At 42.9% G+C, this 16,927-nt stretch overlaps 1 protein-coding gene across 3 annotated transcripts in view; it reads right to left on the bottom strand.

Annotated features, from left to right (window-relative positions):
• The window catches only part of KIF26B (kinesin family member 26B), a 283,873-nt gene that overhangs the window by 248,465 nt on the left and 18,481 nt on the right, over nt 1–16,927 (bottom strand). The window contains exon 1 of one of the 3 annotated variants that reach the window (XM_081857641.1): nt 14,333–14,434. The exons of the other annotated variants lie outside the window; for them this stretch is intronic. The gene's annotated coding sequence lies outside the window, so the exon portion shown is untranslated. Of the gene's footprint in view, nt 1–14,332; nt 14,435–16,927 lie in introns of those variants that run through there. 3 annotated transcript variants of the gene reach the window in all.

Here is a 16,927-nt window from a genome sequence, read left to right as displayed (position 1 = left end):
GTTTACAAACTAACAAATAAAATCAACATTACTAATACAAACCAGACTTGGCATAAATATAGCAGGAGCAAAAACCTAAGGTTCTGGCCAGTCTACCTGGGTGCCAGTCAACACTATATATTGTAACTGTTAAAATAGCCACAATATCCTCCCCTAATGAGAGACCTAAGTATCATGGATATGTCTGAAGGCTTTTCCCAGTAAGAAAAGGAGGCACAACCAAAGAGCTAAGCGAAAGCTGAGAAACAGCAATCTCAAAATGAGATCAATGCACAAAGAATAAAGCAAAGATCTAAATCATGTTGAGAGAAGGCTGAAAATTCCCGTACGCAGGACAGTCCAAGCAAGCCTTTTGATTGCCAATCAATAAGGAGGCTTAGAAACGTGACGGGAACTGCCTTTTCCTATTCCCAGAAAAACTAATAAAGCAATTAAAGGGGAGTTTCGCTAAGCCATTGCTATAAAATAATTGACTTTTAAATTGAGATGTGAGAAAATAGGTTAGACAAGGTTAGAAAAGGTTAAAGGAGAAGCTAGGACATAAGGGGAGAAATGATTGTTTTCTTCTGCAAATAAGAAAAAAAAGGATTAAGGACAGCCTTACACAGCTTTGCCTTTGGAAAGGACCTCGTCCCTGTCCTCTAGGTAATTGCTAAACAAGGACCATCAAACAAAACTTGCAATTATCTGCTTTCTGTTCCTCAGCAGTTTAGTAAGCTGAACCCAACCAAATGCTATTCCAGCCAGCCAGCCAAACTCTTTTCTAGAATACTTCTTTCCATTCAGTGCCAGATTACCAAATAGGCAGAGGAGGCCTGTGGGCCCCACACCTTTTAGTGGCCCTGCAACAACAGAGTTGATCTTGATCTTGTTGGTAAAATAAAAAATGCATTAGGAGATCCTTTGTGAGGGCCCCTCCAAGATTTCGACTGCCTTAAGGGCCTTCATAGGATTTAATCTGGCACTCTTTTCCCAGTTTTCTCTCATTCCCCTTCCCCAACAGACAGAGCATTTTGAGGCCATGGAGCATGTGTAGTTTGGGCTGTTTGGTGGGTCTAAGGTTTTGGTGTGCTTTTGGAAATATGGGGGTTTTGCCGCCTCCGGGCCTGCCAGTACCTTCCTCTTGTGTTTTGGCACAAGAGGGGGACTAGCACTCAGGGAATTAGTTCGCTGTACATATATGGGAAGCATCTGAAAAGCTCACCTCTTCGGCCCTGACAAATGCAATCTTCAATGGAAAGCCAAAGCAATATATTGCTCCAAAAAAAAAAAAAATCTTGTTGAAGTATACTGTGGAAAAGCAGATTGAAAGAGATTGCCAACAGGTGTGTGATAAATAGGGTCTGGGATTTCTGTCAGGTGAAAGCTTGCCAGAAAGGTTGGGGAGAAAGATAGGTGGACGACTTCACCTCACTTGCCAGGTGCAGAATGTTGCTGGTAGCAATGAAAGCTACTAGTTGAGATGCCAAAAGCTAGATAGCTTTACTAACCCCTCTCTCCATCCTATGAATGAGGGGCAGGGAACCTGGAGCATGTACATGGCTTTAATATATTATACTATTAATTAGCATCGTGGCCAAGATAAAAAAAACTAGCATCTGGGAAACAAAATAAATAAAAACAAAGGTTGGGCAAGTTTTAAACCAGCCAGGTGGCAAGCCTAATCCCAGTCAAAGGGAGCTTGCTGATAACCATCAGCTCATTTCACACAAGTCATTAAACATCCATTAGAATGTAATTAGTTTTTATCACTGCGGACCTGTGCTGACCTGAAGTAGAATTTGAGCTACAGGACTGAAGCACGTTTTCAGAGCTCTGAATCATTCAGTCGGCCACATTGCTTCAGAGCTAGATGCCAACCTCTTGTATGTTGCTCATGGTGGGAGATCTTTAGAGGAGGACTCCACAAAGATCCTGAGCTGGCATACCCAAACGCTGCCTCTTCAGACATGGGAAGGCTTGGTTGAGAAACGGGTGGTGCCTGAATTACTCATGCTACACAAACCAGTTATTACAATAATAACTGAAATATCAAACACACACGCTTTCAAGCACCCACTTAGCTGGCCTTAACTTTTCCAGGTTTGTGTCTTGCGGAGCAGCTGATGCAACAGTGGGACCACGCATCCCTGGGCTTATGTACCCTTGTCTGATGGAGTGCATGCATGCAACCTGAGACTTCTCCTGCATGGAAGTTGCCACTGCTCTTCCCTTTTCAAGCCCCTCCTGGTTCTAGGAGACAATGGGGCAGGGGGTGGCATGAATGTGACTGGCCCACCTGTTGTCTGAACAACCTCTTCCTCGTCTTCCAAAACATCCTGTACCCCATCTTCATCTCTGACTGCTCTTCCCCCTCCCCTGCTTTGCAGGTGGCACCAAACCCTATAAATTGCTAGCCCCCTCTTCTGGGTCAGTCTCCAACCCCCTTGCCTCTGCCACACACTTGTCAGGGTCCTGCCAGTCCAGACACAAATTCACAATTTCAGACGCAGGATAATACAGTGGTACCTCGGGTTACATACGCTTCAGGTTACAGACTCCGCTAACCCAGAAATAGTACCTCGGGTTAAGAACTTTGCTTCAGGATGAGAACAGAAATCGTGCTCCGGTGGCACGGAGGCAGCAGGAGGCCCCATTAGCTAACGTGGTACCTCAGGTTAAGAACAGTTTCAGGTTAAGAACGGACTTCCGGAACGAATTAAGTACTTAAACCGAGGCACCACTGTATCTCACTGCCATTATTAAAAAGCAGGTCAGAGATAGCCATTTCTATATCCTTGGGGCCAGCAAGAAAATGGGTCCACCAGGGGCCAGAAGGGAATTCTCTGTACAAACAGACCCTTTCATGAGTGTCTAGACTCCTGAATGGGTAGAAAGATCACAATTATAGAGCAGATAGCTGAAAATACACTTACATATTATATACTTGTAGCATAAAATAAAAAGCGGAAAGATGCAACACACTGAAAGGTAAAATATCAGTGGGTTAGAGCCAGGCTTAGTCATACTTAGAGCAGACATAGTAACATTAATGAAATTAAAGAATAAAAGCTGACAACCCAAGATAGGATACATGTATTTATAGACAAATGTTCTTTAAAGTTTTTTAAATACCACTTTTTGTCAAACATAACCTCCAAGTGATTTCTCTAAAAAAGTAATCAATAACAGCAAAATCAATAAAACATCATAACACACTATTGGAATATTCTTAACAAATAATAGCGGTTTCATTCCATTTATCAGCAATACAAGAAGAGATCCAAGCAGGCACAATATGGTTTAACCTCCAAAGGGCTTAGGGAAGCAAATTGGTTTTTACCGTAGGATGAAAGTGCATTCAAGTTGTGGCCATTTGTGCTTCCAATCACGTAGAGGCATACAAATATATAACTATTTCCAGGGGAAAGGGTAAGTTACAGAAAACTGCCCATTACTACTGCTCAAAGGTAGCACTGGAATGTCACCATTCAAACAGTACTGTACTTGGAAAATTGCAAAACTACCTGTGGAAATAGCTGCTTTCATTTTTCAGAGCAATGCTCTCCCTCACACTCTGGGTTTCTGGAGGAATATCCTGAACATGTGCCAAGGTGAAAGATCTAAGGCCGAAAATTATAGGTCATTTACCTAAGTTATCTCTCTTTGCCTTTGGGGAAAATGTCCTAAAACAGCTATAAAGTTATAATTATCCAGGTGGCAAATAGCCCTTTAAGGCTAAAGTTTACCAGTGTTCATAACAGCAGCTGTTAAAAGGAAGACAAGGAGAGAGAGGGGGGGGGAGTCAAAGAATTCACCCTCCACCCTCACCATTAAAGTAAGTCAGCCTTGCTTTATTAAACAAAGAGGTGATTTTTAAAAGTGTATACGATGACGTTAATAGTAGATTGTTTGAATTCAACTAAGTCCTATTCAGAGTAGACCCAATGAAATCAATGAAGCTACGTTAATCGTAGTCATTAGCTTCAATGGGTCTACTCTGTATAGGACTAGCAATGAATACTACCCATGTGTTTAAAGTCATCTTAGAAATACAGAAATTCTTGTGCTGTATCTGCCTAAGCCATTCTCAGTAGACCCATGGAAATCAATGGACAAGTTAGTCATGACTACTTTAAACCCATTCATTTCAATGGGTCTAGTCCATAGGTTCCCAAACCATGGTTTGCAAACCACTAACGATCCACAACATGTCTTAAAAAAATTAATTTAAAATTGTACAACATCTAGCACAGCACATTGCAATTGCTGCAGCAGGCAGAAAAATCCTTAAGTGGCCTGCCAAGACACTCCACAGTTTTCAAGTGGTTATGGGGGAGAAGAGTTTGGGACCCACTAGTCTAGGAAAAGTGTGACATTAGTAAGATGCAGCCCATTGCCTACGAAAATAGCATTATTTTGTAATAAATCACAGACAAGGTTTAAATGTTATGCAAAGTTCAGTGGCTCTGAAAGAAAACTATGTTTAAGATATGTTGCTGGGAAATCTAAAGTTCACAGGCTAAATGGATTTGTTTATCTGTTATACTGTATTTATTAGGCACCTCATAAAATAATTTTCCTAAGCAATGTGGACTACATTAAATATAAAACAAGGCTGAAGCACAGTGCTGCAATCGATTCAACCCTGAATCCAAACTCTACATAAAAGAATGAAGCAAATGCCACCGATAGCAACAAAAGCTTTAACACAAAAGTTAAAGGTGTGTTAAGTAAGGGAGGGAACCTCCAGCCCACAAGTCTAATTAGGCACACCAAGGGACCCCATTTGGCCCACGAGGTCATTTTCTCCAAGGCAACCTGCCCCATGCCTGGTATCGTACAGCGTCCGGTATGTTATGCAAACGCATCCAGCTGCAGTTGCAAAAGCACAACTGGGAGCATTACAATGTGCTGCTGGTTATTCCTATGCCAGCACGGCTTCCATTCAGCATTTTTATTTTGGCACCAAATGCAAGTCCTAATGGGAATGGCTTACCTGAGAGCTCCCAGGCGGAATCATAGAGTTGGAAGAGACCACAAGGGCCATCGAGTCCAACCCCCTGCCAAGCAGGAAACACCATCAGAGCACTCCTGACATATGGTTGTCAAGCCTCTGCTTAAAGACCTCCAAAGAAGGAGACTCCACCACACTCCTTGGCAGCGAATTCCACTGTCGAACAGCTCTTACTGTCAGGAAGTTCTTCCTAATGTTTAGGTGGAATCTTCTTTCTTGTAGTTTGGAGCCATTGCTCCGTGTCCGCTTCTCTGAAGCAGCAGAAAACAACCTTTCTCCCTCCTTTTATATATTTGAACATGGCTATCATATCACCCCTTAACCTCCTCTTCTCCAGGCTAAACATGCCCAGCTCCCTTAGCCGTTCCTCATAAGGCATCGTTTCCAGGCCTTTGACCATTTTGGTTGCCCTCCTCTGGACACGTTCCAGTTTGTCAGTGTCCTTCTTGAAGTGTGGTGCCCAGAACTGGACACAGTACTCCAGGTGAGGTCTGACCAGAGCAGAATACAGTGGCACTATTACTTCCCTTGATCTAGATGCTATACTCCTATTGATGCAGCCCAGAATTGCATTGGCTTTTTTAGCTGCCGCGTCACACTGTTGGCTCATGTCAAGTTTGTGAAGACCCACTGGGATCTGCTGCACTTGGGAATTTCTCAACTGGAGCTGGCTGCTGAGTGGCTAAGTCTAGTCACACAATACACTATGATGTCACTTTAAAGAGACATGCCTTCCCCCAAAGGATTATGGGTGGTTCACAGTTACTGAGTGTCTCCTTGCTGTCCTCCCCAGCAAGCATGTTTGTATATATACAAGCAGTGTAAGTTACTTGTCTGTGCCACTCCCTGCTGAGTGTATGTGCTACATGTGTGTGGACATGAAACTGGCATGTGGCCGTTGGAGGCTGGTCAGCCCAATAAGGCTGTCAGGACAAAGAAGGTTAGCCACCCCTCCTTTAAACAGGATTTGCTACACCATTTCCCCATGCCCAGAGCAAGGCATCATGGGTGAGGTGGCCCTAAGAAAACCTGTTTCATGTTGCATAGTTTGCGACAGTTAAAATCTACACTGGAATTATTACAGTGATGGTAAACATATCCCCGCCCCCAGATGGGGACACAGAACCCCATCCACATCAAGAGATTCATATTCTAGACAGCTCAGTGGAGACCACATGAACATTTCTGCTTCCAGATGCACATCTCCCATTCTAGACAAGGGTATTTCTACCCCATTTTAGTGTCATGGTGTCAGGGTATAGTCTGTTTGTTGCTACAAACACGATTATGTGTTCAGGTACAGTGGTACCTCAGGTTACATACGCTTCAGGTTACAGACTCCGCTAACCCAGAAATAGTGCTTCAGGTTAAGAACTTTGCTTCAGGATGAGAACAGAAATCATGCTCCGGCGGCGCAGCAGCAGCAGGAGGCCCCATTTGCTAAAGTGGTGCTTCAGGTTAAGAACAGTTTCAGGTTAAGAACGGACCTCCAGAACGAATTAAGTACTTAACCCGAGGTACCACTGTATTTGTAACAAAATGGTTGGCACCTCTTTGTGCTTAAAAGTAAACATTCTGCTAATACTAGTAACCATGTTCCGTCATGCTGTTGTAAAGCAGGAAGACCATGAGTATGCCCCACTGAGAGCAAAGGAAGAAAACTGGGCAACTTTCCTTGCAAGCCAAAAAATGTAATCACAGCAATATTGCTCATCCACCACTTAAGCAAAATACAAATTCAATTGGTCTTAGCGTTTGGCTATATGATTTCTTGCCATATTTCTGTCTTTTGGACATAACAGTGCCAGGGGCTCGGAATCAGCACTTCTTCTTTTTTAAAACAGACTAAATGACACAAATTAGGGGACGTGGGTGGCGCTGTGGGTTAAACCACACAGAGCCTAGGACTTGCCGATCAGAAGGTCGGCGGTTTGAATCCCTGCAACGGGGTGAGCTCCCGTTGCTTGGTCCCTGCTCCTGCCAACCTAGCAGTTCGAAAGCACATCAAAGTGCAAGTAGATAAATAGGTACCACTCCGGCGGGAAGGTAAACGGCGTTTCCGTGTGCTGCTCTGGTTCACCAGAAGCGGCTTAGTCATGCTGGCCACATGACCTGGAAGCTGTACGCCGGCTCCCTCGGCCAAGCGAGATGAGCGCCGCAACCCCAGAGTTGATCACGACTGGACCTAATGGTCAGGGGTCGCTTTACCCTTTAAATGACACAAATTAGGAAAACCATCATGGGTTTACTTAATTTGCATCCTTTATTATGTAGTGTAAATGGACAGGAGTGGGTGGGGGGATTTTAGGCATACAGTATTAGCAAAAGGGAGCAGGAAATGGAGAAAGTCTGGATGTTATGTTGAGTAGAAACCATTAATCCTTACAATTAGATCCAAATCAGGCCCAGAGTCTCAACTGGAATTTTCTGCACAGGTCCCCCCCTAAAAGAACATAAGAAGAGCCTACTGGATAAGGCCAATGGCCCATCCAGTCCAGTATCCTTCTCTCAGTGGCCACCCAGATGCACTCTTCCCTCTTGCAGGTTCCAGCAACTGGAATTCAGAAGCATTGCAGCCTCTGATCATGGAGGCAAATCATGGCTGTCATAGCTGGTAACCTTGGAGAGCCTTATCCTCCATGAATTTGCCTAATCCTCTTTTAGCTGCATCCAAGTTGGTAGATAAGGGCTAAAAACTGGCACTTAAAAAATAAAAGTGGAAACCTGAAAAATCTGTACATCTTATTAGATTCCATGAATGAGTGTAAATGCAAAGTCCAATCAGTCTCATGCAAATTTTACAGCACCCTATATATAGTGCTATATGTCCCTACATAGGTCCTGAATAATAGGTACTATTAGGGTACAGTACATGTCCAAGTAGATTCCTTTTCTTTATACTCATCACAATCATTGTAAGTATTTGTTACAATAGCCAAGGAAAGGAGCATTGCTCTCTTACAGACAAATGCACAATCAGGACTTAATCACACACTACATCAAAGGCAAAGTTTCTAACCATTTTTTTAAAATGGCATATTGGATGACTGGCAGCTGAATCTTACAACATGCTGGTCGAACATTCTGTTGGAAATTTTGTGGTGAGGAGGCCTAAGGGTATACTGGAACCCATATGTATGTCCTGCTGGGAAGAAAAGCAACAAAACCAAAGGAATTTATCTGCAAGCCAGAAATGCAGTCCAATACATCCCAGTGTCTTTGTAGTCACTGGCCAAAAAACTGTAGGACAGGAAGAGAGTTGCTTTTTATTGAGCAGAGTCGCATTTAGAATGCTGCCTCTACAGTTTTCTTTTTATCTTCACGGGTAAAAAGACTAGCAACCTAATATTTCTTTCTAAAAACAAAAGCAAAAAACAAAAGCCCTTCTTCTCTGCCCCCCAGCTACAACTTAGGGTATAACTACAGTGATCCTTCAATCTGAGTCAGATTCTAACCACTACACCACACTGGCTCTCATGGCACATCAGAGTGTTTTTGCATTCAGAGATATACCACACACTTCTTCCATGGGCTCTTCATCATTAAAATAATATGCATGGCCAGCGCTACAATGAGACAAGAGTGAGGTAACTGCCTTTGGCAGCAGATGCTGACAGCACAGCAATGGCAGCCCCTTGGTTGTTCCTTCTGAGCCCCAACCATTCTCCTCAGTTAAAGAGGTCTGTGCAACACAACCTGTCCTGTGCCCCCCAAGCCAGCCTGCAATGCTGTCCTATCATCAGTGCTGAAGTAAAATTCAGCTTCATGGAACTGTACATGGAATGGGGCACCCTCTTGTCCTTTGCCTCAGGCAGTAAAGTGTCTAAGGACATGAGACTCCGCTCTCATTTCCCTAAATTTGTTACTAGAGATACGCAGCCATAAACAAAGGCATTAAGAGGCCTGTGTAAGGGCATTACACAACCCCAAAGCTTCTGCCCATTTCTCCTGGGAACGACATGTGTACTAGCAAGGCATCACCTCTCGTGATTATTCAGTTTTCAGAGAAACTATCATTATCCTGAGTTAATAAGAATATGCACAATCCAATAAAGGCCCAAGACCCATTTTTGTTCTCTACAGAGATTGACTAAGAAAAAAACCTGCCTCATCTTCGCCAGTGCAATGTGTTCAGGATGAAACACGGAAGCCCTTATTTCACACCTTTGATCCTTCCTGCTGGCTCTGGCTGGGAGTTCTGAAGTGCAGAGAGATTTTGGTTTTTGAATGTGCTGCACAATTCAATATAAGCAATACAAGTTGGATGGCCATCTGTCATGGCTGCTTTAGCTGAGATTCCTGCATTGAAGACTTGGACTACATGACCCTTGGGTCCCTTCCAACTCTACAATTCTATGATTCTATAACTTATCTTTTTTAAAAGTACATGCCTTCACATATATTGACTTCCAATCACAAATTATTGGGACAGAAAACACGCAAAACAAACACACATGAATAAAGAGAATTCCCCCCCAAAAAAAAAAAAAATTCTTAGTGCGTGAGCTTTTAAATTGTGGTGGCTAAGAGCATAGCTCTCAACTGTCCTGGGAAAACTGCGACATCCCATTTTTTCACATGAGAGAATGATGTTCGTTTTGGGCCCCGCAATTTCACCCTGAAAAAAGTGCTTTTTCTGGGGCCACAATCTTGCATGGGTCACATGAGTGGCCCATAATTACAAACATAACAAAAGTCCTCATAAACAATACATAAAACATCAAGAAGTACACAACCAAATTGCAATTTCCACACAAATCATATTAAGAGCTAAAAGATACAAAAAAATATATATCAATAAAAGCAACAACACACACACCCAACGAAACCTCTAAGCAGGACCCCAACCCAAGAGTCTGTTCAGCAGCCTCAGCTTTTGTAGCTAAAGTCAGTCAAAGCCCCACCATCCCAGGCCAGGTAGGAAAGGCCTGCAAGGCAGGGAGCAGGACTTCCAGGACTCACAGTCAAGATGGTAAGTGTAATAATCAAAAGATGTGAGTTACCTGTACATGGTCAGATATCCTTAATTAAGATGTTATTGAAATCAATGGAGCTAATTACACCTAACTCAGGGTAAACTGTGGCAAGTACACAACTTATTTTCAGGTGCTGGGTGCAAACTGGGTGATACATCATAGTACGGAACTATTTCAGTTATCTGAGAACTCTGCTTTTCTGAATTCAGTGCATGCCCCATGTCAATTAACTGTTTGATGATTAAATCAGTGGGGCTTATATATGCATGCATGCTCTCAAATGTAGCCCCTGTAGAGATTCCTTTTGTTTGCTGGAACATCTGGTTATCTAAATGCTCTGGAAGTCCTTCACTGTGCAGATAAAATATGCACCGTTCAGGGTTTTTTTAATAACGGACAACACTGAAAAGATGGTAACAAATTACCATTCATCCTTTTTTTAAAACAAAAAAAGTGGAACTACAGGAACAGCCACACAAAGCACCCTGAACAGGCTGAACATCGAGTTTTCACCACTCACAGCTAAACTAGAAATTTGATTCCAACATCTCAGAGTTGTTTCGTCACCTCAAGAGCAGATGAGCATCTGTCCTTCACATCTGTATGGCAAGCTCAAAAGCAAGACAATCCCGGGCTGTTCTGTTTTATCAGCTCCTATAAATACAGGCTGCCAGGCAACACAGCAGGCTGCTGTCTTAGGGGTTAGACTTAATTGCTACATTCACAGAGCCAGGGGCAATCCTATCCAGGTGAGCTATTAGTTAGTAGACAAAAGAAAAGAGGTTTAAAGTTTTTAGTGCACATGTTTTGAGGAAAAGAGACTGCAGTATGTACAGAAAGTAGGAGGGTTGTAGCAAATTAGGGCCTCCCATGTTTTGATTGCTCTAACATGCCTGAGCCATCCTGACAGGACCCATCACCATGCTGTGATAAAGGGATGCCTGGGCTTCCTCATGACTTCAGCCAATATACAGATGTCCTTCACATATGACTGCACTCTCAACATTCACTGCCGCTGCCCTTTTTTCCCTTTAGTTGGATAAATGAGGACTGGACTTGCATGGAGTTTGATTTCCGCCCCTTTCGCTTTGAAGTGCACATACTCTGTGTCCCCAATATTTTGTTAAAGGCCATATAAGCATAAGAAAACAAAATGGGAAGTTCTCACTGTAATTGCCACATCACCAACATCCTCCTCCCTGAATTTAAAAATTCATTAAAAAAAAAATCAGGAACCAAACTATGAAGCAAAGGGGATAAAAGAAGAATTGATCAGCTAAACAACATACATTAAACACCAGTTGCCATAGACAGCACTCAATAAAACTATGAAGAATTTTAATCCATCTTCTACAAAAGAGGCTACAGTGTGAACAACCATGATAGATAACTAGACAATACTTGAAGAAACTATTCATCAGAAGGGGACAAAGCTCCCCTTACTACTCTTCGCAATACAGATTATTAGCATTTATATGATGTCAAGCATAGCCTTAGCCCTTTGATCTTAGATGAGATACAGGCTGGCTGTAAAATAATAAGTAACAACGGGAGTAGGAGCCCAGAATACTCACTACTGTATTATTTAGCACAACAGGAAATATTAAGGTGCATTTAACAAGCAAGGATTCATCCAGGCCACAAGTGACTCAGGATGGAGCACTGTGATGCAAGTCAGAGGAGACCTATCAAGAGATCAATGCTAGACTGCATTGGTAAAATGGCTATTTCCTCCTATCAAATTAACTTCCACTCTCTTTCCTCATTCCATTCCTTCCCCAAGCAGTAATATTTGTCAGCTGATTGCTTTCTCCCCCTCAGGCTACTCATTTGCTGCTGGGCTTTGCTCTCCAACAGCAGTTTCTCAAGCAGTGGGCCAAGCACCACCCAGGTGTCCTGGCCAGGAGAAAACTAGCAACAGCCACTTTCAGGCTGTACTCAGTGCCACAGGCTGCCCACTGCCTCCCCACTGGTCTGCCTTGCCCCCTTAGCCATGCCAGTGTCGTTTAGCTGGACCAGCGCTGACAGCAGTAACTCCTTACATGCTGAGGAAAGGTGTCCAGGAGACAGAGGAGTTCAGGGGAGAGGGAAGGTCTTTCTCCTCTCAGGGAAAAGTGCCAAATGAGTTGCTGAAGGAAATTAGAAAGTGAGGCAAAATTAATATTTATGAACAAATAAATAAATACAGCGGAAATAGAAAGGAAAGGGTAAGAAAGCTGTTATATACACAAGAAGTGAGTGTGAACGGAAGAAGTAGAAGGGATAAAACGAAACAGTAGTTTGTGGGGGGTAATATGGCACAAGCAGAATGTGAAAGGAGAAAAGAAGAAATTACAGGAGATGGGTAAAAGGGAAAAAAATACTTTGATAGGCATGTAAAGGTGGGAAGGGAAACTGTACAAGAAAAAATCTTCTCCCTTTAGAGCTTCCAAATCAGCAAATTCTGCCTAAAATGGAGAGGCTAAATCAGAGCAAATGTTTGGATTTAGCTTCAGGAAGCAGAGCTGTGGAACTCCTTGCCACCATGAAAATGCTATGGCAATTTGCCAATTTCCAAAGATGGATTAGGTATCAGTAGTAAGTGATGTCAGCAATTGCTTATCCCAGGCTCTGCCATCATTTTGTGACTGGCTCTGCCCCTGCACCATCATTTTCTGACTGTTGAGCCTCAGTAAATTTTCAGCCATTTCAAGTGAGCCCTTGGGGTAGAAAGTTTGAGAACCTCCACTCCTGAGTGGCAGCATTATTCCTTATATAGATTGCTTGTTGGATCAGCTGGAACTATTTGTGTAGAAAATATATCACAAAAATAACCCATCAGAGGATTTACAGAAGTGTTGGAGAACTCTCTTCTCATGTGTATCCAACAAAGTCTGAGCCTAAGCATCTTCCAGACATTTTACAAGATCTAATTTTTGATACTGGTTAAGTCATCATCCATTAGTTATTTTTAGCAGATTAAAAAAAATAATAATGCTGCAGCGATTGCATGGAGTTTGGGTTTGATGTTTCGGTTCCTTTGTAGAAGAGCTGGATTTACCGTATTTTTCGCCCTATAGGATGCACTTTTTCCCCTCCAAAAATGAAGGGGAAATCTATGTGTGTCCTATGGGGCGAATACAGGCTTTCGCTGAAGCTTGGAGAGCGAGAGGGGTCGGTGCGCACCGACACCTCTCGCTTTCCAGGCTTCAGGAAGCTATCAGCAAGCCTGGGGAGCCCGCAGGAGTTCCGGCGTGAGGCGCCCTCAAGCAGAGCGCCCCTCGCGCCGGGCAGACATCCGCAGCGTGGGGAGCCCTGCGGGAACTCCCGCAGGGCTCCCCGCGTTGCGGATAGCAGCCTGTCGCCAGGCGCGCAGGGTGCCCTGAAGCAGAGCGCCCCGCGCGCCGGGCAGACATCGGCCAGCCCCACAAGTTCGGGGGACAGCGGGGAGGCGCAGCGCCGCCATCCCGCTGTTCCCCGACCTGGTTTGGGGGGGGGGAATAAAGGGGAAAAAAATTTCCCTTTATTTCCCCCCCAAAAAAACTATGTGCGTCCTATGGGACGAAAAATACGGTAAATCTATTTCAAAGTGGCTATGGCACACTAGGATATAACAAGACTTTAAGACTCCAGCTGTACTTTTTTTTAACCGACGGTGGGTGATCAGTCTTGTGACTGTAGGGATTTTTCCTGTGAAAATGCTCATTGTTAATCAATCAGAAGACTAGGAAAGAAAATGCAGCTTTTCAGAAAAAATGGTATTCTTTACGCATTTCCAGTAAATGAAGGATACTGTGGGGCTTATCTATGCTTTCTCTTCTCCCACTGCTTTCCGCAACCCTGGGGAAAACCTGCTCTTTAGCACTGAATTGGAGCAAAGAGCACATTGGATTGACGTTTGCTCCATTTAGTGCTAAAGAGTGGGTTTTCCTTGGGAAAAGAGAACTCTGTGTGTGTGTGTGTGTGTGTGTGTGTGTGTCTGTCTGTCTGTCTGTCTGTATATATCTATCTTTTTTCAGTTCTTGGTATGCTGGGGAGGTAGGGAAGGGGGAGCCTTGAAAGTATACTAAGTAGTTGCTTAACTGTGCATTCCTTCAGCTACAAAGAACAAAGTCAAGACTATTAAATTCATTTCATTTAGTGCAAACAGGATTCCAGACCTTGGAAAGTCCGTACTTTACTCAGAAAACCACTTAGCCTTTTTTCTTTTCCCAAAGAGCTATGTTGCTAATCAGAAACAGGCTAGTCACTATCCATCACTGGAGAAGGCAACATACACACACACAAACACACAAAGATATATAGATAGGAACAGATAAACACACACACACACACACACACACACACACACACAGCGTATTAAAGCAAAATCAAATCAAACCTGCAATAGGGCAATGAATCCTATCCTCCCACATTTCACAGGTAGATGGGTAAATAATGGTTCAACTGAGATTTCATTCACACAGAGGAATAGGGTATGCCGGGAACTCGTCTCAGTCTGACAATTTGCTGCAGATGCTGGCTTAGGGGAGCAATTTATCAGTGTCATCCACTTGCATTACTATACACTAGTTCCTCAACAGCACTGCTTCTGCCCTGGCTTCCCAAACAATCCTCTCCAGCCCTTGAAATTCAGCCACAAAAAGAGCCCTTATCTTGGCTTTCCTGCTACATGCCTATTGCAGTGATCCAAACTACTGTGATTCAGTGCAGGGTAGAAGGAAGAGTAGACACTTTGTTGTTGTGCTGATAAAAAGGGACCCCAAAAAATACAGACTATGGTTTTTTTTTAATCTCTTTCCCCCACCCTCAGACTCCCACCCCAACCCTCTCCCTCTCCCTCTCTCTCATATGCACACATCCTTGTCCCTTCTTCTTTATATTCCCTTTGTATCGATGTGCAATTCACTGTTTTAAAAAGAACCATCACAAGAATTCAGCTCAGTGCAAATGACTCCTGAAAGATATAGGCATTTTAGATGCTTCATCTTTGGTTAAACTGAAATGGAATATTAAACAGGCAATACACAGAGACACAGAGCTACAGGGGAGCACTCAAGCACCAACATCCATTATTTAACTGCTGCATCAGCAGCAGACAAAGCTGTTAATATCAGACAATCCAGCCCAGTGGTTGGGTCATGTATCAGGGAGTTGGACGCATAAGGAACCAATCCCACCTGGTGTGACCTGATATCTGAACTTGGGCATGTCATTTTCTGCCCACTATTATTCTCTTGCTTCATCTTTCTTATCTCCTTGATAAGAGGACCCCTCTCTATCCGCACATAAAACACATCAGGGCTGACTCTCTCGGTCTCCATATTCCAAAAGCGAAAAACAATAATAAATTCAGTGTTATTTTTCTAGAAAAAGAGGTGCTGGAACACACCATGAATGCCTCCCTCATTCTCTTAGAATAATAATGGTGTCCATCTGAGAGGTGCCAGAACTGAGTTCTGACGAGTTCCAGCTAAAAAAAGCTCTGAATAAATTCATCAACAAAAACAGCCAAGCCCTGCATAAGTTCTAAGGTCTGGTATAATAACACAATCACCTACGTGATATTGCCATGTGCTGTAATGTCTCCCAGTGAAGTTGCTCTCCACTTACACCAGTTTGTTCCTTTCTAAATGATACTGTGCTGTCAATTACTATCCCCAAGAATTTTGCAAAGATTCAAGGAATATAAAGGGTAATGCATTTGGAAAAAGTGCACCAGCACCAGTCTAAATCTATGACAATAGGGCTGAAATCCAAATACTGGTTTGTGCTCTTTCATCCTTTTCTGCATGTACAATGGGACATTTGTTTCCAATGATAGCTCCTTGCACTACATCAGATGACATTCCCTAGACTTGCCATACATCAGGAAAAGCCCTGACATGTCCTGGTTTTCAGGTGTAAAAAAGGCTTTGGGGGATTTTTGCCCAATTAGCAAAATGTCAGGGGAAACCCAGATGCAGCAGAAACAGCTCAAGAAGCTTAAAATCACTATTTTTGGGTTAGGTTTCCTCCAAAAAGCTCAGCAACTCAGCGGGTATCAGGAATTTTAATTTTTGAAATACGGCAACCCTAATACTCTCTAAGCACCGTCCCTGACCCTCAGAAGCAGCTTGTCAGACAACTGAATAGGAGAATCTGCATTTCAACATGGGAAAGGGGCCAAAAGGTGGGGTAGAACTATCAAAATAAGTAGATAAAACTTAGTTATAATGACCACAAATGCTGACGCATTCACAGACATTATGAAATACAATACACCCTAAATTTTCCCCAGTACATTCTATGTTAGGGCTGGATTACACACCCACACGCAGGCTACAGGAAACCCTTTACTCATGGCAGTGGTACAAACAGGGTAAGTCAAATTTTAAGATCCACTTAAATCCTGGCCACTTACAAATTGCCAAAAAAGAAGAAAAAAGAGGGAGAGGAAATGCATCACCCCCAAAAAGTACAAAAGAGGGGTAAGATTTGCATCTGCAGATGCAAATTCAGAAATAATTACTATGATCTACCAGGATGTAAGCCCCATTTAGTATGGTGGGTGTTTCTTCTTCCTAAATCTACATAGTGTCGCACTGTGAAAGACCCTTTCCATAAAGCTTATTTTTGAACGTTACTCTGTACAAAATGTATTGTGCATACCTTCCATGGAATAGGCCACTGTTAAAATGCTAGAAATTTAGATGTAATTGAATACAGAATTTTTCACATAAATATTAAATATGTTGAAGGATGGGAATGAATTTTGTCATTACTCATAAATCATGTTGCTGCTTTCTATTAGCAAAATTATAGCCATATTTTAATAAGCATATTATAGTTAAGAACCTTAAATATATTACAATCACAAATATGCATTAGCTAGCTTAATGTGTTTACTCACCAACAGAAACTGCTTGCATATAGGCACACAGTCTTTAAAAAGAAAAACAATACTGCTACCTTGCAAGATGCTTCAGGGACTGTC

This window comes from Podarcis erhardii (genome assembly GCF_964252035.2).
Source record: "Podarcis erhardii genome assembly, chromosome: 3".
NCBI lineage: Eukaryota > Metazoa > Chordata > Lepidosauria > Squamata > Lacertidae > Podarcis > Podarcis erhardii.
This window is presented reverse-complemented; position numbering and strand designations above follow the sequence as displayed.